The sequence below is a fragment of the Protopterus annectens genome, chromosome 2.part0 (genome assembly GCF_019279795.1).
Source record: "Protopterus annectens isolate FY-2018-M chromosome 2.part0, PAN1.0, whole genome shotgun sequence".
Lineage (NCBI taxonomy): Eukaryota > Metazoa > Chordata > Ceratodontiformes > Protopteridae > Protopterus > Protopterus annectens.
Window position 1 is genome coordinate 524,122,903 of NC_056728.1, and position 27,957 is coordinate 524,150,859.

Sequence of the window (27,957 nt, forward strand, 5' to 3'; positions counted from 1 at the left end):
ACCAGGACTGGCACTCATGTCCCTTATAGACAGAGGTAGCTTATGATTGCCTGGCCCTCCATGTCCTATTTGGGTACAGGGCATAGTCATTCTTTTGGGAAAACTCAGCTGGGCTTATAAACCCCCCCTGGGTCAATAGCCTAGCAGAAATCTATGAATCTATGAATAGATAAAATGTTATTTTTTTTATAAAAGGGCAATAATTTCTGAGTCGAGAAGTACCCCATCTGGGACTTAACTACCAGTACCAAAGCTCTTAGTCAATTGCTGCTCTTGTGAAGTCCAAGAGATGCTATTTCTCAAGGAGAAGAGAAAGTACTGAAAAAGCTTCCATCTTACTGCTGATTTCCTTACACAAGATTAGCCAATCTGCAGTCAGGGAAATTAATCACCTGACCTGGGGGGTAAGAGCTTTTTGAAGCTGTCCTGTCATTGTTTCTGGGGCAGAAAGCAAGCCATATAGCCTAAGGACTACTGCAATAATGGAAATGATGAAAATGAAACCCTGCAGAAGCTTTAGAAGGAAACCTCAGCTTGACCATTTGCATAACCCCCTGAAGAAGAACAGAATATCAGTGAAATCAAAGCAAATAAAACAAATCTGCAATCAACCTTTGATTTCAACTGCTATCATATTTTAAGACCAGAGTTATGTAAACTTTTCACATGGCAAAATCCAGTCAAACAATTAAGGTCTGTTTACATTTAAAGCCTTAACCTTGAAAGAAGTTACACTGCAATTTTCTATATCCCCATATCAAAAACCTGGTGCACATTTTTCTGCAAGTTAAAGAACTTATTTATTTATTAATCTGTCTATCTACTTAAACTTATTTACAGAGGTAAGGCACTGATTTGCATGTAAGCAACCAAACATTACATCTGATAGGTGAAAGGGGGGTTTATATTACTTCATTGAAGAGTCATTTCAATGAAGCTGTCTTCATCAACCCCAAATCTGCAAACGTTCAATACCATGAAGGATTTCACCAGGGAAAGGATGCAGTTGGTCATGAGCACAACGTTGCCTTTTGCCACCATAGTGTGATCTAATAGTTGGTGTATATATATTTTGGGGGGTTGTGGGGGGTGAAGCTTCCCATTTGAGTGGGCTTGATACACTGCAGTTTGCATTCCAATGTGGTGCTGGCAGGTGATTACATTCCGTGGTGATTTTTTTTTTTCAATGGGTTCGTTCGCTGAAATTCAGTTTGTTGATTTGGGGTTAATGAGTCAGCTTCATTGAAATGACTTTTCGATGAAATAATATAGACCAATAAAAAGCACAACGGATGAAATTTCAAAAAGTGTTGGATTGTTTTATTCTCAGTGTTTGGTGTAATTAAAAAAACAGAATAATGTTTTGGAGTATTGACTGGGGTAATGTAACAAACAGAGTTCATGTGCAATATGCATGTGAATTGTAACACTGACTATGCAGATTTATAGATAAGGTACTAATTCAGTGTATGTTGGCTTAGATTACATTTTTGTTAAACACACACACAAACACACACACACACACACACACACACATAGGGACAGACAGACATCTCCAAGAATTATAGTTTCATAGGACATGGAGGTGTCTATCCAGGAGAGTATATGTTTAAGGATAGGGATGTTTTTGGATTCACTTCATAACAGTGAAAACTCAAAACACTGAAAATGAGAAAACTTCATAATATAGAAGACCAAAACACTGAAACTTCAAAACACTGAAAACTCAAAACACTGAAACTCAAAACACTGAAAACACATATCATACATATACTGAGTTTAAACAACATAAATCATAGCACTTTCCACCAAGTGTACACTTATCTTGGAGTTGATATATTTAAGTAGCAGGGGGTGTCATCCCACTGTGCTCCATCCTTATCAAAGCAATCAAAGAGTACAATGCTGCCTTTGGTATGTATCTGACCAGGCATATGCTGTAACTAGAGTGACCTCAGAGGGTTCTTAGAAAAAATACAAGGTGTAATAAACTTGCCTTATGCAGAGCACCTTAAAGCCCTTTCCGTCTACTGAGCCTCCAATAGAGAGGGATGATCTATGCCTGGCTTACAATATATACACAAACCCCACACTTGTGAATCTCCTACATACTTGTAAGCCAAAGAGTACCAGAAATACAAGGTCTAGAGACCTGAATTTTGTCTGTGATTTGAACAGAAAATGCTGGAGAGACAGTTATGTGTCACAGAGACTGCCCTCTCATAGAACAAGCTTCCCATCCTTGTGAAGCTGAGTTTGTCTGTTACCCAGTTTAAGCACAACTTAGACCATTTGGTGAGGAATAGGAAATTTATACCAGGACTGGCACTCATGTCCCTTATAGACAGAGGTAGCTTATGATTGCCTGGCCCTCCATGTCCTATTTGGGTACAGGGCATAGTCATTCTTTTGGGAAAACTCAGCTGGGCTTATAAACCCCCCCTGGGTCAATAGCCTAGCAGAAATCTATGAATCTATGAATAGATAAAATGTTATTTTTTTTATAAAAGGGCAATAATTTCTGAGTCGAAGTACCCCATCTGGGACTTAACTACCAGTACCAAAGCTCTTAGTCAATTGCTGCTCTTGTGAAGTCCAAGAGATGCTATTTCTCAAGGAGAAGAGAAAGTACTGAAAAGCTTCCATCTTACTGCTGATTTCCTTACACAAGATTAGCCAATCTGCAGTCAGGGAAATTAATCACCTGACCTGGGGGTAAGAGCTTTTGAAGCTGTCCTGTCATTGTTTCTAGGGCAGAAAGCAAGCCATATAGCCTAAGGACTACTGCAATAATGGAAATGATGAAAATGAAACCCTGCAGAAGCTTTAGAAGGAAACCTCAGCTTGACCATTTGCATAACCCCCTGAAGAAGAACAGAATATCAGTGAAATCAAAGCAAATAAAACAAATCTGCAATCAACCTTTGATTTCAACTGCTATCATATTTTAAGACCAGAGTTATGTAAACTTTTCACATGGCAAAATCCAGTCAAACAATTAAGGTCTGTTTACATTTAAAGCCTTAACCTTGAAAGAAGTTACACTGCAATTTTCTATATCCCCATATCAAAAACCTGGTGCACATTTTTCTGCAAGTTAAAGAACTTATTTATTTATTAATCTGTCTATCTACTTAAACTTATTTACAGAGGTAAGGCACTGATTTGCATGTAAGCAACCAAACATTACATCTGATAGGTGAAAGGGGGGTTTATATTACTTCATTGAAGAGTCATTTCAATGAAGCTGTCTTCATCAACCCCAAATCTGCAAACGTTCAATACCATGAAGGATTTCACCAGGGAAAGGATGCAGTTGGTCATGAGCACAACGTTGCCTTTTGCCACCATAGTGTGATCTAATAGTTGGTGTATATATATTTTGGGGGTTGTGGGGTGAAGCTTCCCATTTGAGTGGGCTTGATACACTGCAGTTTGCATTCCAATGTGGTGCTGGCAGGTGATTACATTCCGTGGTGATTTTTTTTTTTCAATGGGTTCGCTCGCTGAAATTCAGTTTGTTGATTTGGGGTTAATGAGTCAGCTTCATTGAAATGACTTTTCGATGAAATAATATAGACCAATAAAAAGCACAACGGATGAAATTTCAAAAAGTGTTGGATTGTTTTATTCTCAGTGTTTGGTGTAATTAAAAAAACAGAATAATGTTTTGGAGTATTGACTGGGGTAATGTAACAAACAGAGTTCATGTGCAATATGCATGTGAATTGTAACACTGACTATGCAGATTTATAGATAAGGTACTAATTCAGTGTATGTTGGCTTAGATTACATTTTTGTTAAACACACACACACACACACACACACACACGGTTCTACCTGACTTCGTCGACAGCGCAGAAGACCGACAGCGGAATTCGGAGCTCCAGAAGACCGAAAACGAAGAAGACCGACGGGAATCGCGAGTGGCAGAACATCGACAATGCAGAAGACCGACACGACGGATGACAACACCAACGCCGAGGATGCCGACATGGGGAAAGGCTGTGTGAGTATGCGGTAGTGACGGACGTTAGGGTGCGAGGCAGGTAAGTGTGGAGATTGACGGTCTGTGGGGATAGGGTGGGTTAAGTGAGTTAGGTTAGGGAGCGATAGGGTGGGTTAAGTGAGTTAGGGTTAGGAGGCGATAGGGTGGGTTAAGTGAGTTAGGGTTAGGGCGATAGGGCGGGTTAAGTGAGTTAGGGTTAGGGAGCGGGTAGGTAAGTGTGCGATAGTGACGGACCTTAGGGTTAGGGTAAGGTTTAGTGTGGGCTTGTAAGGATTTTGGTGTGCTTGTGTTGTGTGTGTGGTTTGTGGAATGGGGATGTGTTTTGTTTTTAATAATTGTGATTGTGGTGTGTGCAGTGTATGGGGTTTCGTGTTTGTGTACCGTCGGTTATTTCGTTGTCGGTTATGTGTGGTTTCGTGTTTATGGACTGTCGAATATGTGGTGTCGGTGATGTGCTTGTCGGTGTTGTGTGGTTTCGGCTATGTCAGGTAGAACCACACACACACACACACACATAGGGACAGACAGACAGACACATAAATATACATGTGTATGTAGAAAAATATGCATCAGTGGATCAGTGTCCTAAAAAGGTGTTCTCAACAAGCATTACAGTGGAAGTCTTTCCCTTTACATTCAGTGATTTTTACATAAAGCTTCACAAATGTAGATGCTATCATAAAATACAGATTGAAGTATTTTCCATGCAAGTCTTCAACTTCAATGGACACAAGGCAGGAAAACTATGGTCATATACATATTAAATACAAACCTTAAAAGTCACAGAGCACAACAGATACAACATAAAATAAGTGAGCACATCTTGGTATCAGGCAGTTATAATATTTTCCCATGCAGAGATAATGCCATATCTGTAGGATTTTGGAATACTAGTCTTATATGACATATTATCTGCCATGTTTTGCTCTTTAGCACTGTACATAATTAATGAACCTCATTAGCATGCAATGTTTTTGAATTTCAGGGACTGATAGCACACAGCGTCAATGACTACTGTCCAATGTTGAATCGAAGAGTATGTGATAAAATCCATAAATCTTGAGAAGGAAGTGAACTATGTTAGTGGAGAAGGATAATGCCTTTACTAGGACCCAGGAAGCTGGTGGGTGAGGGAGGAATGATAATGTCATACCTGCTCATCTGCCTTCAGAGAAGGCATGTGAATGACATGCTAGTGTAAGGCAAGCCGTTCTTGAAGCCTCAGTGAAACCCAGAACCATGAACAGTGACTAGTGAAGATGACTGAGCACTGAAGTCCTGCACTTCTTCAGAAGTTTAGGCTTTCCTAGGTCTACTGTTTTACTTTCTTTACATTTTTTCAGTACGCTGTCTGCTCCTCAAGAAAAAGCATCTCTTGGACGTCACAGGAGCAGCAATGGACTAAGAGCTTTGTTTCTGGTGGTTAAGTCCCCACTGGGGAACTTCTCAACTCAGAAATTATTGCCCTTTTAGAAAAAATAACACTTAATCTATTCATAGATTGTTACTAGGATAATGACCCAGGGGGCCCTTCTATGCCTTGCCAAGTTTTCCCAAAAGAGTGATGATGTCCTGTATCCAGATAAAACCTTGAGGGATAAGCATTTATAAGGGGTTCCTATCACGTGATCGAAAATTGTAAATGGCGAACACATATTGAGTGAACCCGATTAGGTGAAACGTCGTAACGTTGTGTGCATAACATGGAAATCGCCATAGGAAATATTTTCCCTTTACTTCAATGCAGTGCGATCTTGGAGTAGGAATATTTAAGTAGCAGGGGTGTGGGGGTACAGGGAGCTTGCCCCCTGCCTACAGCATTTAGGTAAGTATAGTTTTTTATTTTTTTATTATATTTTCGAAATTTCAAACATCGCTCATATGGTGTCGACCATATGGTGTTCAATGTCTGAAACTTTCAAAAATATAATATAGACCCATTTATAAGCTACCTCTGTCCATAAGGGACATGGCTGCCAGGCCCATGAGCACAACGTTGCCTTTTGCCACCATAGTGTGATCTAATAGTTGGTGTATATATATTTTGGGGGGTTTTGGGGGGTGAAGCTTCCCATTTGGGTGGGCTTGATACACTGCAGTTTGCATTCCAATGTGGTGCTGGCAGGTGATTACTTTCCGTGGTGATTTTTTTTTTCAATGGGTTCATTCGCTGAAATTCAGTTTGTTGATTTGGGGTTAATGAGTCAGCTTCATTGAAATGACTTTTCCATGAAATAATATAGACCAATAAAAAGCACAACGGATGAAATGTCAAAAAGTGTTGGATTGTTTTATTCTCAGTGTTTGGTGTAATTAAAAAAAACAGAATAATGTTTTGGAGTATTGACTGGGGTAATGTAACAAACAGAGTTCATGTGCAATATGCATGTGAATTGTAACACTGACTATGCAGATTTATAGATAAGGTACTAATTCAGTGTATGTTGGCTTAGATTACATTTTTGTTAAACACACACACACACACACACACACACACACACACACACACACACACACACACACACACACACACACACACACATGGGGACAGACAGACAGACACATAAATATACATGTGTATGTAGAAAAATATGCATCAGTGGATCAGTGTCCCAAAAAGGTGTTTTCAACAAGCATTACAGTGGAAGTCTTTCCCTTTACATTCAGTGATTTTTACATAAAGCTTCACAAATGTAGATGCTATCATAAAATACAGATTGAAGTATTTTCCATGCAAGTCTTCAACTTCAACGGACACAAGGCAGGAAAACTATGGTCATATACATATTAAATACAAACCTTAAAAGTCACAGAGCACAACAGATACAACATAAAATAAGTGGGCACATCTTGGTATCAGGCAGTTATAATATTTTCCCATGCAGAGATAATGCCATATCTGTAGGATTTTGGAATACTAGTCTTATATGACATATTATCTGCCATGTTTTGCTCTTTAGCACTGTACATAATTAATGAACCTCATTAGCATGCAATGTTTTTGAATTTCAGGGACTGATAGCACACAGCGTCAATGACTACTGTCCAATGTTGAATCTAAGAGTATGTGGCAAAATCCATAAATCTTGAGAAGGAAGTGAACTATGTTAGTGGAGAAGGATAATGCCTTTACTAGGACCCAGGAAGCTGGTGGGTGAGGGAGGAATGATAATGTCATACCTGCTCATCTGCCTTCAGAGAAGGCATGTGAATGACATGCTAGTGTAAGGCAAGCCGTTCTTGAAGCCTCAGTGAAACCCAGAACCATGAACAGTGACTAGTGAAGATGACTGAGCACTGAAGTCCTGCACTTCTTCAGAAGTTTAGGCTTTCCTAGGTCTACTGTTTTACTTTCTTTACATTTTTTCAGTACGCTGTCTGCTCCTCAAGAAAAAGCATCTCTTGGACGTCACAGGAGCAGCAATGGACTAAGAGCTTTGTTTGTGGTTGTTAAGTCCCCACTGGGGAAGTTCTCAACTCAGAAATTATTGCCCTTTTAGAAAAAATAACACTTTATCTATTCATAGATTGTTACTAGGATAATGACCCAGGGGGCCCTTCTATGCCTTGCCAAGTTTTCGCAAAAGAGCGATGATGTCCTGTATCCAGATAAAACCTTGAGGGCTAGGCATTTATAAGGGGTTCCTATCACGTGATCGAAAATTGTAAATGGCGAACACATATTGAGTGAACCCGATTAGGTGAAACGTTGTAACGTCGTGTGCATAACATGGAAATCGCCATAGGAAATATTTTCCCTTTACTTCAATGCAGTGCGATCTTGGAGTAGGAATATTTAAGTAGCAGGGGTGTGGGGGTACAGGGAGCTTGCCCCCTGCCTACAGCATTTAGGTAAGTATAGTTTTTTATTTTTTTATTATATTATCGAAATTTCAAACATCGCTCATATGGAGTCGACCATATGGTGTTCAATGTCTGAAACTTTCAAAAATATAATATAGACCCATTTATAAGCTACTTCTGTCCATAAGGGACATGGCTGCCAGGCCCAGTGTAAATTTCCTATTCCACTTCAACTTGTCTAGGCTGTGCTTAAACTTGGAAAAAGATAAACTTAGCTTCTCATGGTTGGAAAGCCTGTTCCATAAGAGAGGCAGCCTCTGGGACACATATCTGTCTCTCTAGCACATTCTGTTTAAGTCACAGACAAAATTCAGGCCCCTAACCCTTGCATTTCTATTACTCTTTGACTTATGCATGTGTAGGAGATTCATAAGTTTGGGGTTTGTGGATTTCTTGTAAGCCAGGCATAGATCACCCCTCAGCCATCTATAGGAGACTTAGTAGAGGGAGAGGGCTTTAAGGCACTCTGTATTAGGTAGGTTTGTTATGCCTTGTATTCTTTATTTTTATTTATTTTAATTTTTTGACATTTGTTTACTGGGATAGTCCAACTGGATTACTTTACCCATTTTCAGTGGAGGCCTGGGGAGAAAAGCTCCACATATAAAAACTCTGTTACATATATTGTTGCATATATTATACACAGTTCCACAGTTGTAATCATATTGCACAGTTATACAATAGGTTGCAATATATGAGAATACATGAGTTGATGACTTTTATGCAGGCACTTAGGGTAATGTACTACTAATAGTAGAATATTTACAGTTTATATTCCCACACAAATTGAAACAAACTTCCTAGGGTGCATACAATTTGATTAGAGTGAATATGAGTAGCATGACACAGGTTTCAGTGAGTCAATCAGAATATTTGTCCTCTGGTGAAATGTGTAAAATGCTAGAAGAGTTGTGCCCTGCTTCCAAGAGATTCAAGAGATCATTAGATTAGTTTAGGAGGGGGAAGTTAGTGTAGTAAGAGAAAGTGTAAGAAAAGAAAGCAGAGGAGGTGAGAGGAGGGAAAGAAGTAGATTAGCCTGGAGTAAGGCATGCACATAACACCGCTTTGTTTAGATGTTCTTTTAGGGAGGTTTTAAAGTGAGGTAGACTAAAAGTTGGCCTAATGTTAGGTGGGAGGGTGTTCCATAACTTGGTGCTAGAGTATGAGTAAAGTGATTTTCCTTGGTCTCTTGAGGGTTTATAGATTTTGAGAAGGTGTCTTCTGATCTGAGTGTTCTGTTTGGTTTGTAATGTTGGATTACTTTGGCTGGGGCAGGACAGGTATTGGGCTTGCAGAATATTTTGTGTATTGTAGTTAGCTATGTATACATAAGCTGGTTTGCTAATTCAAGTCAGTTGAGTTATTTTAGTGGTATATAGTAGTGCGTACGGTAGTTTGGAGTTTGTTGCAAGCTTTGCTAATTTGTTGTAGCATTGTCCTATTTTGTTCTTGGTGGAGTTTTCTAGATTGATTAGTATACAGGAGCCATAGAAGAGGGAGGGCAGCAGGAAGGTTTCTTCCAGGGCAGTCATAGTGGGGGTGGTAAGAAATTGTCTGTTTCTGTAGAGGAGTCCTAGTTTTATATGAATTTTCTTGATGTTTTATTAAACATGAAGGTCAAAGTTGAGTTTGTTATTGATAATAACCCCTAGGAGTTTAACATCTTGTACATTTTCTATGATGGTTCTGTCAGCTATGAGAATATTAAATTGGTCTGGGCCGAGTGGGGTAATTTTGGGGTGAAAGACTATAATCTTGTTTTTTTGGGAGGGCTTAGAAAGAGTTGGGAGATTGTCAGCCATGATTCAGTTGCTTGAATGATTGCTAGGATTTGATTAGTAGTTCTGTGATGGTACGAGCAGTGCACATTAAGGTTGAGTCATCTGCATATTGGATTAATGTTCCAAGGGAAAAGGCTGCATATAGATTGTTGGTGAATATGTTAAACAGTAGGGGTCCTAAAATGTACCCTTGGGGGACTCCTATAGGGTTTTGTAGGAAGGGGAGAGTTGGTTAGATCATTTGACCGAGTGCTTTCCACCATGTAGGTAGCTTTGGAACCACTGGAGGGCGATAGGAGAGCATTCTAGTCTAGATAGTGTGGTTAGCTGTAAAGCATGTGAAACTGTGTCAAAGCCTTTTGAGAGGTCCAGGAATACAGCAGATACTATGTATCCTTTGTCCTGTGCTTTGTTAACCATGTTTGTGAAGGATAATAATGCCATGGATGTGCTATGGTCTGGCCTGAAGCCATGCTGAGTTTGAGTGAGCAGATTGTTTTGAAGTAGATATTTCATTAATTGTTGGTGAATGCAACTTTCCATGATTTTGGATAATGGGGATAAGAATGATATTGGGCAGAAATTAGATATTTCTGTAGAGTGCCCTCCTTTATGAATTGGCATTATGTGTGGCATTTTCCATATTGCAGGTACTGTGGCCTCTGAGAGTGATCTTTTTATCAGTATGCTGACTGATATGTGACTAAGTCAGCTGCAAGTTTTAGGTATTGGGGTGGGAGGTTGTCTTCTGATTTGGAGCAGTGCTTTAGTTTGTGCAGTACATTTTTTATTGTAGAAGTGAGTATGGGCTGAAGGAAGAAATAGTGTTAGGGTTGTTTGGTTGGTTATTTGTGTAGTTATTGTCTCGGTCTGTTGTAGGTGATTTTTACATTATTCTGCTTTGTTTGTAGGTTTGGGTGGGGGTGTCCTGAGTTAGTTTTGGAAGTGAGTAGGTCTGATATGGATTTTATGAAACATTTGTCACATTTGTCAGCTATTTGTGTTGTGAGGCAATTTTTTGTGCCGTGTTTGTGTTGTAGCTGGAGGTTAGAGTAGTAGGCGTCCTTACATTTATCCACTAGTTTTGTAACTTTGTTGTGTAGTGTTTTAAAGGTTTGGAGATTTTGCTGTGTTCTATTATATTTCCATTTATCACATGCTTTGTTTCATGAGGGCAATGCAGTTAGTGGTTAACAATGGGGATTTTGTTTTCTTCATTCTTTTTGATTGTGAAGGGGTGAGGCTATCAATTATTTTCAGGAAGGTGGTATTGAAGTATTGTACAGCATAATTGATGGGTAGGATTTTTAAAGGTGTCCAGTTAATACCTGAAATTAGATTATTGAGTATTTGTTGGTTAAGTCTAGTAGTAGTTCTGACTATTATTATGGAGTGTTTGTTAGGTCGGTCAGTGGTTGTCCTGATGGCTAGGGGACATATACACTGGGAGGATGACAAGTACGCACACAGTAAAGTACAATTTCTGCTAAGAGCAGACAGCAGTCACAGTCATTCTGGGGCTGGTTTCTCCCTATTTCTCCAGATCCTCAATAAGATTCACCACTGGCACAGCTATAGGTTAAGATCTTAGATAAGGGGCCAAGCCAAGACCTCCAGCACCATCTCTGTCCAACCAGTGCTTTGTGTCCCTGCCCAAGTAGTTGACATATACACACTTTGAAATCTGCTTTATACACACACACACACACACACACACACACACACACACACACACACACACACACACACACACATGAGGAAGGCTGGCACAGGTTTTCTAGCTATGCCCCCTTCTGCCCAGACTATAAGATAGTTTCCACTGCCACCAACCCCTACTTACCAGCTACTATACGGCCCTTTCAAAGGGTGTCCAATCCTACTGTGTAATGTTACTATTATTCAAATGGTAGTTTTGAACAAGTGCCAGACTATTAGGAGTGGCTCGTATAGTGTCACCAAATACATATGCAAGTACGCTAAGAGCTTAAATATGTCTCACAAATATCAGCCACAAAGATAGGTTTAAATATATTTAATAATAAATAAAATATTAAGACAATACTCAGTCAATCAACACAGTGACTTCCAAGTTCAAAATCACAGGAAATATTTTAAAACAACATTGCAGGACAGTCTCAGATAAATACAGAAAACATCTAAACTAATCTTTACTATATTACTATCTATATCTAAGAAAAATAATATTCCCTAAATCTTACTTACAGAATAACAAGCAGGCAGAAGTGATGAGTGGATGTTTCCAGGTCAAAGACAAAATACAAAATGCACAGTCTCTCTCTGAGAGAGTTCCCAAATGAATATTAAACATTACTGCTGGGCCAGCTTGGATGACATCACTCTTTGCCCACCTGACTTCATGTCTCAGGCTAAACAGAAAGAAACTTAACAGAATTTTAACATCCCTGTGTTAAAAATACATATCTCTCAGATGTTTGCCAGATCTTGGAAGTCATAAAACAATAAAACACTTTACATTTTAAACCTAGTAATTACTTTTCTTTAAAGACAATAGAAAAACGTCTAGCTCTATGCATTGTATCTGCTATTCAACTGAAACTGAGAGATAACATCTTTTGTTTACAGCCCGGCTATAAAGTAACTTAACCTCACCTATTTTTAAGTTTTGCAAGTTAATCTTCTGTGTTCCAGTGGGGTATGCTGTGGCTGTATTCTTGAAGCTCAGTACATTACATAACTACCTATGAACCTATAACATGTAGTTCTTTATAAATCATATCAGTATTCACAAATGACAGAATTATTTACAAAATTCCAGATAGCTGGGCTGGCAGTATGACAGCCCTCCCCCGGAAAACTCAAGCTAGTTTTTTAAATGACCCTTGAGAAATGTTGCTTGAGAGAGGTGAGCCTATCTGGGAATACCTTACCCCATTCCTGGTCTTGAGAACCCATCTGAGTTGGCATTGTTAATCCCACTGTGGTGCTACACTGTCATATCATATGCTTACAATCCTAGGCTCCATTTTAGTAACTTGGTATTTTGCTGGCTGGGTTGATGTAGCCATGTTAAGGGACTGTGGTATGTAACTACAGTGAATTTCCTTCCATACAGATAAGGCTGATGTTTCTGCAGTGTCCACACTATGGCTAGGCATTCCTTTTCTGCAGGCACATAACATTCCTCCCTGGGTTGGAGCCAACAACTGAGATATACCACTGGGTGTTCTTCTCCCTCTGAGGAAACCTGGCTTTGTACAGCCTCCAACCCATGGTTTGAAGCATCCACCTACAGAATAAACTATTTGCTGCAATCTGGACTGACTAACACAGGGGGTCCTCCCAAAGCTCCTTTAAGCTTCTGGAATGCCTTCTCACATGCTGGGGTCCACACTACCTTATCTGGCTTGTTTTTTCTTGTCATGTCTGTGAGCGAAGCAGCTATGGTACTATAATTGGGGACAAACTTTCTGTAGTGCCCTGCTGTCTCTAAGAATGCCCTCCCCCACTTTTTGGTAACTGGTGCAGGCTATGCCTGAATGGCTTCCACTTTGGCAGGTTCTGACCTTACCTTACCAATCTCCACTCCATGTCCCAGGTAGGAGACCTCTGCCATACCCAACTGATATTTTCTGGGCTTAATGGTCAACCCTGTCCTCTGTAGTCTGCCCAGCACCTCCCTGACATGCTGAAGGTGCTCTTGCCAGGAATGGTTGTAGATAGCAATATCATCAAGGTAAGCAAGGGCAAAATCTCCTGCACCTGCTAGAATATGATCTACCAGCCTCGGGAAAGTTGCTGTGGCATTTTTCATCCTAAAGGGCATCTTCATGAACTCATAAAATCCAAAAGGAATGACAAAGGCTGACCTCTCTCTAGTGCTGGGAGTCAAGGGCACCTGCCAGTAACCTTTGGTAAGATCAATAGTGGTAAGATACTTAGCCTCACCCAGCTGCTCTAGGGCTTCATCTGCCCTAGCCATGGGGTAAGCATCTGACTTTATCTGACTATTTAATTTCATATAGTCCACACAGAACCTGGTGCTACCATACTTCTTTGGTACCAGCACCACTGGGGAGGCCCAGGGACTGCTGGATTCCTGAATTACCCCTAGTTACAACATTTCCCATATCTCCTCCCTCAATGTCTGCTTGACTCTCTCAGGCACCCTATATGAGGCCTGCTTAATAGGCCTATGTGGTCCTGCATCCACATGGTGCTGCACCAGGTGGGTGCACCCTGGTTTCCCAGTGAACATGTCCCCAAACTCCTGTAACACTGCTCGGATTTCTCAAACCTGGGTAGGGGATAACTGCTGGGACATTGCTACCCCTTCCACTGAGGTGTCAGTTCGAATATCACTGAGGAGATCAGTCACCAGATCCACCTCAGACTCTTCCTGCCATTCACTGTGAATACTCAGCACAAGGGCCTCCCTATCATAGTAAGGTTTCATCATGTTAACATGGTACAATTTATGCCCCTGTCTCCTGCCTAGCAGTTCTGCAATGTAGTTAACATCACTGACCTTCCTTACCACCTTGTAGGGTCCATCCCATGCTGCCTGCAGCTTGTTGCGTCTGACAGGAAGGAGAACCATTACCTGTTGCCCTACACCATACTTCCTAGCTCCAGCATTCCTATCATACCAGACCTTTTTCTGCTGTTGGGCTTCTGCCAGGTACTACTGGGCCAAGCCCATGAGTTCCCTAAGCCTTGTCCTGATGTTTAGGACATATGCCACAACTGAATCCTTGTGAGATTCACACTCACCCTTCTATTCATCTCGAATCTAATCTAGGGGTCCCCTAACCCACTCCCCATACAGTAACTCAAAGGATGAAAAACATGTGGATTCCTGGGAAACCTCTCTGTAAGCAAACAACAGATGGGGCAAATTATGTCCCAGTCCCACTTAAACTGGTCTGCAAATGCCCATAGCATGGACTTGAGTGTAGTGTTTAACCTCTCAACAAGACCATTAGTCTAAGGATGGTAGGCATAGTCTTTAAGTGATGCACCCAACAGTACTTCCACAGACAAGCCAGCAGGTCTGACATGAAATTGACACCTCTGTCAGTCAGTATTTCTTTTGGGAATCCTACCCTACTAAAAATCTCAACAAAGTATTTGCCAACTTTTCTGCCTAAATGAAGGACAGATCCACATCTTCAAGGTATCTTGTACCATAATCTACTACCACCAGGATATACATTTTCCCTGTGGAACTTGGGGTACTCAGAGGCCCCACAATATCCATAGCTACCCTCTAAAAAAGTTCCTTAATCACAGGCAAAGGCATCAAAGTAGCTTTCACCTTGTCACCTGCCTTGCCTACCTTTTGACACTGCTCACAGGTCCTGCAGTATCCTGTTACATCTCTGGAAATCCCAAGCCAAAAAAAGTTCTGCATAATAGGTCTCTTTGTATATTTTATGCCCATATGATCTGCAAAGGGAATATCATGGGCTATGGCTAGAAATGCCAGACTGTAGGCTTTGGGCACTACCAACTGCTGTATTATCTCACCCTCTGGCCCTCCCTCAGGGATCCACTCTCTATACAGTAACCATTTGTCCCAGTATATGGAGTCCCCCTTCCCTTGAGAATCAGGTGCCTCACTATTTACTTCCCTAAGACCTTGTAGTGTAGGGTCTGAGAGCTGTGCCTGTCTCAACACTCTCTTAGTAACCCTTCCCAGATACCTTTCTACAGGAAGTCTGGTATTCTCGTACAATGGTGCCTCACTGTCAGCATGGGTACTACTACTCACCTCTGCCCTTGCAGTCACTCTGTCCAAGGGAAAATCAATATCCATAAGCAGCTGTGGCTCACCTGCAGTCTCACTACTACAGGGTAGCTCCCTCCCTGAAGTAACCAGTTTACCAGTCCTGGCTGCAAGTGTGTGGCCTGTCTGGGTCTCCCCCAGGCTACCAGACCCACATGCTTGTCTCCAATCCTGAACACGTGTAACTGCATGCACATACGGTACAGCATTGTCAAAATCATTCCCTGTCAGGACATCTGCAGGGATATCCTCAAACACACCTACTTGCTGGCTTCCATTTCCACCCTCCCATTCAAGGTGAACCCTAGCCAAAGATATTTGGAATGGGGTTCCTCCTAAAGCTCTGACTGGAGTAGACTGCCCAAGCAAGTAGTGCTCCTCTGCATCCATTGTAGGCTTCACAATGGTTAGGTCAGAGGCTGTGTCTCTCTTAGCAGTGGCCTCTTTTCCATCCACTAAGGTAGGATATAATCTCTTGTGGTAGTTTGGTACCCTTGTTGTCTCGAGACAACTTACTGCTGGCATTCTGCCATTCCCACTTACTGGCTCTCCCATTTTTTGTTCCCCACCTTGCCTCTGTTGACATCTATATGCTACATGGCCCCACTGGTTGCGTTTAAAACATTTAACCCTTGGTCCTAGACATGTGCCTGGACTAGTGGTTTCACCTGCTACTGGCAGACTCTGTTCGGGCAGTCTGGGCTGTCCACCATGGCTTCCCTTAGACACATGAGCAGCACTGGGTGCTCCTTTTCTGTACAGTGATGGCCTGCTTACTAGATATAGGTCTCCATTTTTCCCCAACTCCTCTGCAGTATTAAATTGTCTATCAGATAACCAGATTCTCATGTCCTCAGGCAAAGTGCTAAGGGCTTGTTCCCTCACCAAAAGGTCTGCCAGCCCTTCAAAAGTGGTGACTGACATCCATTTGGACACCCGTGAAAATAAGTGCTTAGTTCAGCAACATATTCAAATACACTTTCATCTGCCTTGCATCTATGCTCACAAAACTTTTTTCTATAATCTTCAGGTGTTAAAGCATTCTAACAAACACATTTTGACTGTATTATAATTTAAGCAATCAGTATCAGACAAATTAGAAATTGCAGTTACAGCTTTACCATGGAGTAAGGGGGTCAGGAACTGTACCCAGAGCTTTTGGTCAACATTATACAGTTTACATACCCTCTCAAACATATGAATGAAACTATCAAAATTATCCCCCTCTGTAAATTTTGGAAGAAATATACTGACCTTTGTTGCTTCTGGGGTACGGTTACTCCCTTCCCCATTACTTCCATGACTCTGGTGAAGCATCAGCATCTACTTTTCATGTTGCCTCTGCCTCACCTTCTCCTCGGATTCAAGACATCACAGTTTTTCATTTCCCTCAGCCTCAGACATTGCATTTTTGCATTTTCCTCAGCATCTAGACATCTCAATCTCTCTGCTGCTTCTATTTCCAAATGCTTGGCTTCCAGCTCAAGTCTCTTTAACTCCAGACAGATTTTTAGGTCCTCTGTGAAAAGGTTGAGCTGTCAATTTTCTGAGAGTTGTCCATCTCCAAGGTCAGCCTGACTGCCCTCCTGATCACTGGTCTGTGATGCAGCTGTACCCAAAGCTACAATAAGTTCTACCTTAGTCGGGTTGGCATTCACCAGTCCTTTAGCCTGGCACATCTCAGCCAACTGGCTCTTTGTCAGATTGCCATACTCCTCTGCTGATATGCTTGCCTGCTCTCCCTGACTAACTAACCTAACAAAAAAAAAAAAAAACAATTGTGATGTGAAACTCTGAATGTGGCTGACTGAGAGTACAAGTACCTTCAGTGACCACTGTTCACAGGCTACAGGAATTCAATATCCTCACTACTACAAGCCAACTAATATGTGATGTTCCTATCTCACCATTGTCAACCAATTAATATGTAATGTGGATATCCCACCACTGCCAACCAATTAATATGTGACACTCCTGCACTGGCTCAGTAATCAAGGAGCCTCAATCCTCACTACTTGCATCAGCCAGGGGGCATACACACGTGGAGGATGACAAGTACACACACAGTAAAGTACAATTTCCCTTAAGAGCACACAGAGATCACAGTTAGTCTGGGGCTGTTTTCACCCTCTTTCTCCAAATTCCCAATAAGATTCACCACTGGCACAGCTATAGGGTTAAGATCTCAGCTGAGGGACCAAGCCAAGACCTCCAGCACCCTCTCTGTCCAACCAGTGCTTTGTGCCTCTGCCCAAGTAACTGACACACAAACACTTTGAGATTTGATTTATATACAAACACACATACACACACACACACACACACACACACACACACACACACACACACACACACACACACACACACACACACCTGGGGAAGGCTGGCACAGGCATACTAGCTATGCTTCCTTCTGCCCAGGATATAAGGTAGTTTCCACTGCCACCAACCCCTACTTACCAGCTACTATAAGGCCCTTACAAAGGGTGTCCAATTCTACTGTGTAATGTTACTATTATCCAAATGGTAGTTTTGACCAAGCAGCAGACTATTAGGAGTGGCCTGTACAGTGTGATCAAATACATATGCAAATACTCTAAGAGCTTAAATATGTCTCACATATATCAGTCACAAAGATAGGTTTAAATATATTTAATAATAAATACTAAAATAACAAGGCAATACTCAGTCAATCAACACAGTGACTTCAGAGTTCAAAATCACAGGAAATAGTTTAAAACAACATTGCAGGACAGTCTCAAATAAATGCAGCAAACATCTAAACTAATCTTTACTATATTCCTATCTATATGTAAGAAAGATATTATGCCCTAAAATTAACTTACAGAACAACAAGCAGGCAGAAGTGATGAGTGGATGTTTCCAGTTCAAAGACAAAATACAAAATGCACATTCTCTCTCTGAGAGAGTTCCGAAATTAATATCAAACATTACTGCTGGGCCAGCTTGGATGACATCACTCTTTGTCACCTGACTTCAGTTCCCAGGCTAAACAGAAACTTAACAGAATTTTAACATCTCTGTGTTAAAAATACTTATCTCTCAGATGTTTGCCAGATCTTGAAAGTCATAAAACAATAAAACACTTTACATTTTAAACATAATAATTACTTTTTAAGATAATAGAAAACTTCTAGCTCTAGACATTGTGTCTGCTATTGAACTGAAACTGAGAAATAACATCTTTTGTTTATGACCCAGATGTAAAGTAACTTAACCTCAACTATTCTTAAGTTTTGCAAGTCAGTCTTCTATGTTCCAGCAGGGTATGCTATGGATACATTCTTGAATCTCAGTACATAACATGCAGGTCTGTATAAATCATATCAATATTCACAAATGACACAGATTTATTTACAAAATCCAAGATTGCTGGGCTGGCAGAGTGACACTAGCAATGGTATTTTGAATAATGCCAGAATAGAAGGGAATGAGCTTCATAGTTCTACATCAGGACATAATGCTTGAGCAGCAGTGGTGCCTCCTAGTCTCACTCTTTGCACACACCCTGTCATTACCAGCCCACACTAGCTGATGACAATGGTTGGGGGGGTAAGTACTTTGTTGATGCTATATAACTGTTATATCATGGAAATGAGGACTCAGGAGAGCTACACTTCCTTAGAAGTCAATGCATTCAGCAGAACCACTTCAGATTTAAAAAATAGAAGTCCTTCACATGTCTGTGATGCAGGGCATATGAGCAGACCTACAAAATACCTGTGCTTTGCAGGTATGTCATGAATATCACAGACATTTAGAATACAGTGGCATATGGTCATTCCTTGATAAATATTCAGCTGATATTTACAAATATGTGGTTGTCTGAACAGTATGACCATGAGCCTGATTCCAAAAGACTTGCTCCCAGTGTAAGTCTGCCCTGATTCTGAAATATCTGCTCTCAGTGTAAGTGACTTACTTCACTATAAGGTGTATTTATAAGTAGGCTTATACTATAGGCCAGATTCCAAATAACCTGCTGTCAGCTTGCTCTGAAAGTAAGTGGTCTCCGTACAGTGTAAAGTAGTGTAGTACAGTGCTTAACAGACAGCTGATGTGGGCTCACACATATTAGTAATGCAATGACAACACCCACAAATTAACTGCAACAATATAGCAACATACTTTATCTAAGCAGTATTAGTAGATGTACAAACCTGTATCTCATACTATTATAAAAGGTTTTGTTATGGTAGTAAAACATAATTATATATGTAAGAAACTGAAGAGTGGAATAGCAATTATTATATTAAACAATTACCCATGAGCACTTGTTGCATACTTCTATGAAAGAGTATATGACTGCATAACAGGAAGCATGAGAGACTCATTGTACTGCCAGTAGATGCATACACTGGTAAAATGTAATATATTCAACAAGTATTGTGTTTACACAAATAGTTTAGCAACCATGTGGCTAATGAGTAATAGGTTCTGCATTTGTTAATGTACTTTACTGTTTATTGATAAGATGCACATTGTTAATGTAATTATCAGTGTGTTGCAGTTTGATGTGAGAACTTGCCACTAATGAGTAATTGTGGGAAATATACTCCTCTGCTTTGTTTGATGTTACATTGAGGTGTAGAATACGGGACACTATAATTACATGTGCTGATGGTATGTTCCCAAAAATTAGATAAGTACACGAAGGGTACAGTCTAACAGAGACCGAGAAAGTAATCAGTTGTTTACTGTAGCACTACTTAGGAATTTCACCATCATTAATGTGACTATTATCCAGGAATATGTTTTTGTATAGTTATAATGATGTTCTTATAAGTTATTCCCAGCTTAAGGATATACACCTGTAACTATAGTATATCTTCCACATACTGTACAGTTATACAATGCAGTCACAAGTATAATGCACATTAAACATACTTATAATAATGGTAGACTCTATTAAAAGTTATTGGTCCTTTGTGGGACCATCTTTGTCTTACAGCTAATTTCATTTCCTGGTCTTGCAAAGAAATGGAAACTGTAGTGTATTGTTCAATAAATTTAGTTTCATTCTTTACTCAGTTTTTATCTATAACCCCACCCAAAAAATAATATCATGGTAAGTACTGGGCAATGGTTTACATGTAATTGCAAAGTGTTGCACACAAGCAAAAAGAACTTACATCTTTAGAAGAAGAACGTATTACATTATTATTATTTTATTGTGGTTTCACTACTATATAATCATGAATTAATGTGAAATGTTGCATCTCAAGAACTAGTTCATATGTCATTTTTCTAGGAAACAAGAATCAAATACTAATTATTAAGCACGGAAATACAGTAACCTATACATTAATTTATGTAGTGAGACATTGAGGATTCAGTTTTTTTTGTGATGTCTTAGTAGGGATTTTCATCCTCTGGGAAAATAAAATTTGGGGGTGGGGGTGGTGGTGGGGGTCCTTGTGTAGAAAATAAAATGCAAAAACAATGCAATTTTTGCATAAAAACTGTTTAATTGGACATTGCATATAGTAAAAAAGTTAAGTCCAACTCTAAAAGTTTGTAATTTGCACATACTTCAGAGTGACCAATACATTTTAAAGCTAAACAGGATATGTATGAACTGCACAGTTGTGAGTTCAGGAATATGAATACACACATTGTTAATTCTGGTGACATCAAAGAATATATTGACATATGATCCCCCCTTTCCATCCTTACTAGCGTGTGCCAATCCTAACTCTAAACCTGTCCCTAACTCCAGCCCTATACCTTACCACAGATACCCTTCCTGTAACACTACCCACTATCAAGACAAATGTTGTATCTAATGCAGTGATATTTTATGACCAATTGCAAAAGGAAACTAGTTTCATTCTGACATTTTTTCAAGCTAAGGTTAGGTCTCTAGTTTTTGAATACTTTATGTTTGAGCTCTGGTGTATTCTACCATTTGAAATACACTCATATAAGGACACCATACATTCTTATGTATTAACCACAATTTGCTTCACTTTCAGACAATTGCCATATACAGTCTGTTGGATGGTTGTTTCCCAACTCAGTACCCAGAAGGGTAGATAAGAACAATACATTGCTAGTAAAGAGTTAAGCAGCATATGATCCCCTTGGTTTCTACCTCTTCAGACTCTCCTACAACCAGTAGAATAAGAAACATTCACACCGTCTTTACTTCTATTGAGCTGTTTCATGTGTGTACAATGCATTTTATTGCAAAGAGTGTTTTAGATTTGTATACTGCTCTGAGATGATGGTAATGCATAAAATTTCCCCATTAGGGACAAGGAGGTCATAACATCCCTGTATTCTTCCCTTATAAGAACCATTATTGAGTACAATGTCCCATTCGGCATGTACATCACAAAGTACATGCAGCAGCTGGAGAGACCACAGAGGTTCCTCACAAGGAGAATCCAGGGCCTCAAACATCTGCCCTACACAGATAGGCTAAAAGCCCTGTCCATCTACTCAGTCTCATACAGACTCCTCAGAGGTGACCTCTGTCTGGCATACAAAGCAATCTCAGACCCCACCATGATGGGATTGCTGCATATCCACAAGTCTAGCTCCACTCGAGTAACCCACACACGCAACCTCAACCTGGTCTGTGACATCAACAGAACTTGTTCGCGGGACATATTTGTATCCCACAGACTCCCCTGCTATGAAATAAACTCCCTCTCCATGACAAGCAGAGTACCTCATTAACCCTTTTTTAGTGCAACCTGGATAACTGGATGAGAAACAGAAAATACACCCCCTGGGATTTCACCTATGTCCCTGATGGACAGGGGCATTAGGTGCCGACTTGTTGGAGCATGGACTAAATTCTTGGTTAGGCTTGTAAGGGCCTCAAGTCCAATGGCCTAGTAACTTTTATGATCCTATAATCCTATATTATGATGCTTACATGTAGGTAGAAGGACTGAGCCAAAGGCCAGAGCTTTCGAAGGGGGTTGCAAAATTCCCGTATTGCTTCACTTACTGACTGTGACTCCCGATCAATGTAGTGGAGAGCATTCATCCTCCCTCTACCAGCTAGCTAGTACTCATTATATGGGGAATGTCTCTGTGAGCATACTGAAGTAGTGCTTCTGTCTCAGTTGATGAGCTCTACATCACTTCCTCATTTTTTATTTAATTTTCAATGTATTGTGAATAAAATCTCATGCATTAGCATCATCTCAAAGCAAACTGGTCATGGTGTTGTTTAGCAATTATTTGAATAAAGTGTGATACAACAATTTAGATGCTTTGCTGTGGAAATAACATTGTGTCACGCATACTATGTTTCTTGTGGGACATGGCTGATAGATTAAAAGCAGTCAAACATATGTGTTCAAAAACACTGAGATATGGTTTCAGAAATAGCACTCTGCCAGGAAGTACTGTCTTAGAATATGTGCTTATGCATCAAATGCTGCTAAAGTTGTTGAGAATGTAGCCTTGGGCAATAGTGACCCTTTTCTTATCTACTTACAGCAGACAATTGTAACTGTTGCACGTTTCATCAGTCTACTGCAGCTTTGATTGTCTGCCTGATTATGTGAAGTATAATCCCTAAGAGTAACTGCCTGAGAACTTGGAGGGGGAGATAGCAAAGAAAATAGATGGCTCTTGCAATGGCATTAACATGATTATGTGACGCAGAAACAGAATGACAGCAAGGTCAGTATGTCTTCTGCTGTCTACAGTTATTAACATGTTTACTGTAAAAAATGGATGACATTGCTCTGCTAGAATTGCTTTGCATTCTTTAGAAGTGTTTTGATTATGGAAAAAAGGCTATAGCAATTGTGAAAAAAAAATGTCCAGACCACATTTCTTTTGAAAAGCACCTAGCAGTTAGACTGTAAAGCTATACAATTAGTGTCGGGTTCACAATATATGCCATTTAATAGTCAGTTTCATCATGATATAGTCAAAAATGTAATGAATAGTATGGTCTTAGGAGATCAATTTGACTATTGTTTTGTGATATAGCGTGTTTCTGAGACTAACATGCCTAAAGAAAAAAAATAAATATAGATTGTTTTTCTTTTTTTTTTTCATTTTTTTTTTATTTTTGTAGAATGACCATTCCATGCTTTGTGGGAGGGCACTGCACTTGCTTTGTATGATACTAGTCAAAGCATGTTATATTCTTTATGCACTGTTTCAGCTACAGATGCAGCAGCAGTATCATAGACATGCAAGAGTTATAGTATACTTAGGAAGATGAGTACTGTCCGAGCACTACAACTTCTATATTCCCATGATCCTCCTTCTTCTGCCTTCCACCACTAATGGAGCAGCTTCAATGATCCCTATGCAAAAACAACAAAAATAATGACTTAACAAAATGCATTTGAATATTAAGAATCACCCTTTTTATTAATTCCATTTTTGTTATAGTTTAGCTATGCCTCATCTACATTTCAAAGTAGACTTACAAATTCATGTACTAATAATTTCTTCTTCCCAGAAGACAGGCATAGAAAAAAAACAACAAAACACCAAAATGAAAAGAATAGAGTCTCAACTGTCTTGAGTTAACCCTCACAAACATACTGTTTCTTTTTGAATTGCCAGAATGTGGGACCACGTGACCTGGAATCAGGACATACTTGCATAGCTGCTCAGCCTACAGTAATTGCAATTTATTAAACTCAATTAATATAATTCCAGTGAAGAAAATTAAATAAAAAATTGCATATTCTAGAATTAGAAGAGCATAATTACAGGGTGCCAAGAGAGGAGTTGTGGTATTGTATGAGGAAGTCGGGAGTGGCAGAGAAGTATGGAAGAGTGGTACAGGATATGTATGAGGGTAGTGTGACAGTATTGAGGTCTGCGGTAGGAGTGATGGATGCGTTTAAGGTGGAGGTGGGATTAGATCAAGAATCAGCTCTGAGCCCTTTCTTATTTGCAATGGCGATGGACAGGTTGACAGATGAAATCAGACAGGAGTCGTTGTGGACTATGATGTTTGCGGATGGCATTTACAGTTGTGGAGACCCTGGAGAGGTGGAGATATGCTCTAGAGAGGAGAGGAATAAAGGTCAGCAGAACTAAAACAGAATATATGTGTGTGAATGAAAGGGAGGACATAGGAATGGTGAGGATGCAGGGATCAGAGATGGAAAGAAGGTGGATGAGTTTAAATACTTGGGATCAATAGTTCAGAGTAATGGTGAGTGTGGAAGAGAGGTAAAGAAGAGAGTAGAGGCAGGGTGGAATGGGTGGAAAAGAGTGTCAGGAGTAATTTGTGACAGATGGGTACTAGTAAGGGTGAAAGGGAAGGTCTACAAGAGGGTAATAAGACCAGCTATGTTATATGGGTTGGAGACAGTGGCATTGGCAAAAAGGCAGGAGTCAGAGCTGGAGGTGGCAGAGTTAAAGATAAGATTTGCATTGGGCGTATGTTAGAGGGTCAGCTCAGGTTGGACGGTTTACAGGTAAAGCCAGAGAGGCGAGACTGTGTTGGTTTGGACATGTGCTGAGAAGGGATGCTGGGTATATTGGGAAAAAGATGCTAAATATGGAGCTGCCAGGTAAGAGGAAAAGAGGAAGGCCTAAGATAAGGTGTATAGATGTGGTGAGTGAGGACATTCAGGTGATTGGTATGACACAGCAAGATGATGAAAAAATGGAAACAGATGATCTGCTGTGACAACCCCTAACGGGAACAGCTGAAAGATGAATTACGGTAAAAAGAAATGGTTACAAAAAAAAAAAAAAAACAGCAGCAACTTTGCATGCAATCTTTAACTGGTGTATTACTTTGCTCCCAGCCTCAACAATTTAAAATGTATTGGTCATTTTCTAAAGCAAATCTAAGAAACAAATCTTTGGATTTGTATATAACCTACTTACCATATATAATATCAAAATGTACAGTTTTTTGCTGCAAAAATTGTGTTGTTCATGCATTTATTTTTGTTAATAAGGATGGTCCCCTAATTTTTTCCTCAAAGCTATAAAATCCTCTTATGACATTATGAAAGACTGAAACATAATCCTTCAATACCTAAACTAATGAGTAGGCCATTGTATTTCCATGTTAAACACGACAGCAGTAGTTTCTTACTTCCTAGAAAGACAAGCCCTGGGATTCTCTAAACTCCATGTAATCTTTGCACGAACCATACAAGGAGTTTACTTGTTTGCACAATGAGCAGCAATGCTAACTACATATTCATACCACGCACCATGTATAAACATAAACAAGCACAGTTTCATGGCTGGCAACAGTGTTGCCAGCCAGGAAACTGTGTAAAGAAACATGGATAGCAATTCTGTTTACCCCAGAGCAAAGTAGGTTAGTGGGATTACATGGAATGCCACAATAATTACCAGGGTTGAACATAAAATAATGTATATGGTCCAAGCACAGTACAGGGCAGTGTATGCAGTGCAGAGTATTTTGAAATCCCATTCCAGGTATTCTGTACAAAAGTTATGTAAATGATCTGTTAGGGTACATGGACTGTCATTTAAAATAATCAGTCAAGGGAAGTGTGTGTATTGAATAGGGACACAAATGAATTATATGAATGAACACAAGGAAAAAGAACAGGTGAAACATTGTAATGTGCAGTTGATGAGGGCATATCAATGGAAGACAGTTGTAGGAGGCACATTAATCACATATCAGTATGGTATAGTACTGGCTGCAGATTGAAAATGTATATATATATATTATGTGACTGTCACACAAGGTGACATAACAATGGAGAAGATACCTTTGTGTGATAAGCATCCTGACATGAACAATGCAGAGGACTTCTCTCAGGGATTTATATATAATTAGGTTTGGGTGCATATTGTGAAGCTGTGATAACTGATTTGCTTGAATATGAGTGTAATATCAGCAGAGATCTCCAAGTGAGACACAGTTACAAGCTCATGGACAACAGTAAAAGAAGCACACACAATCATGAATAATACCGGAATAATACTACCAGTAATCCCCTATCTTTGACACAACATATGTGATTCTGAGTGATCATAGATGGTTCTCCACAAACTCACTTGTATAACTATTATGACATGTCAGCAATCTATGTGGGTAATTAAGCACACCGTCCTGACACTGTAACATCTGCTGGAGGAGTTAGGAGGGACACTGCTATACCTGTATGTGACATTAGGATTACTAATGGCTAGGTGACTAGTCTGCATGGCAGAGATATGTGACACAATCCAGACTGTCATGAATGTAACCAATGCCATCTGTGCTATGCATATACTGTGTGCATCACAAGAACAGGCATCACACATGCATCTACTGTGACACCTTGATGGATGGTCCAAACCATCATACCGGCAGCAATATGTAGTGTGTGTTGATACTATCTGTACTATATAATATCACAGTTGGAGTCAGGGATTGCCCACAATCTGTAGTCCATCAGACAGCTGTTTGGATGCAGGATTTGTATGTCATTTGTGATGTCTGTGACTTAAATACTGCACAGGAAAGGGCCTAGCAAACAGCCCTGATGTATGGGTCTGATCACTGAACTAGAGATATAGATCATTTCACACATTTCAACATACTTAGATGCCACATATGTGATCCACTACCCACTTGGTGATATAGGTGTTAATGGACACATTTTATAGTGTTGAGTGAAGACCTCAATGTGGAATTGTGTCTGATGCCTTGGCTTGGTCAAGTTTCACAGGATGAAAGTACCATCATCATGCATGCCCTCACTGACTTCTTTGTGGACATCAAACAAGTGTAATAGACATGGATTTAGCACTAACAACTCACACGGGTCTTTTGCACACAGGTGGGATATTACTAGTGTCCCTTTAGAAAAGGTCCATGATGACATGTCTTGTTTACCTCACAGATGAAGAGATTCAGGATGTATCTATACATGCATGCATCAAATGCTGTCCCCCCAACTCAGATTGATGCATGTTGATGTACACCCTTCTATGGGAACATAGTCCATGTGGAGGGTGTGTTGAAGTGTGTATTCATCTGTGTCAGGAAGGTGCATGTGCTGAGTCATGCTATAGGCAGTCTGTAATGTTTTCACAGCCCATCAAATCTGTGTGATAGGCCTGGATGAAGGTAAGACAGTGCATACTACCTATCCTTGGTCTGGCCTATGGTTTTGACACAATCCCCCACTCAGGTATCATTGAGAAACTTTCTCAGCTGGGGATTAAGCCTTACATCACTAGATGGTTAACCAATTGGTTCACTGACAGAACACATACTGTGAAAGGTGAATCGACCTCTACCAGTAGAACCAGCTGTCACCATTAGTGTACCCCAGCGATCCCTTTACTGTTTGTAATGTATTTATTGACAGTCCAGGCTAAAGTATACAGTCTTTGGCTTACCAAGTTTGCTGATTCATGTATACTGGGTGCCTCATTGATTCCACCAGTGATGATAACATACTGCAGTAGGGACTAATACAGACAAATGATTGATGCCAAAGCCACACAGTCTACAGATAAATGCAGAAATGCATGTTTATTTTGGCTGTCTGAAAAATGGAATTTCCTGCTAATTACAGCATTGACAACATTCC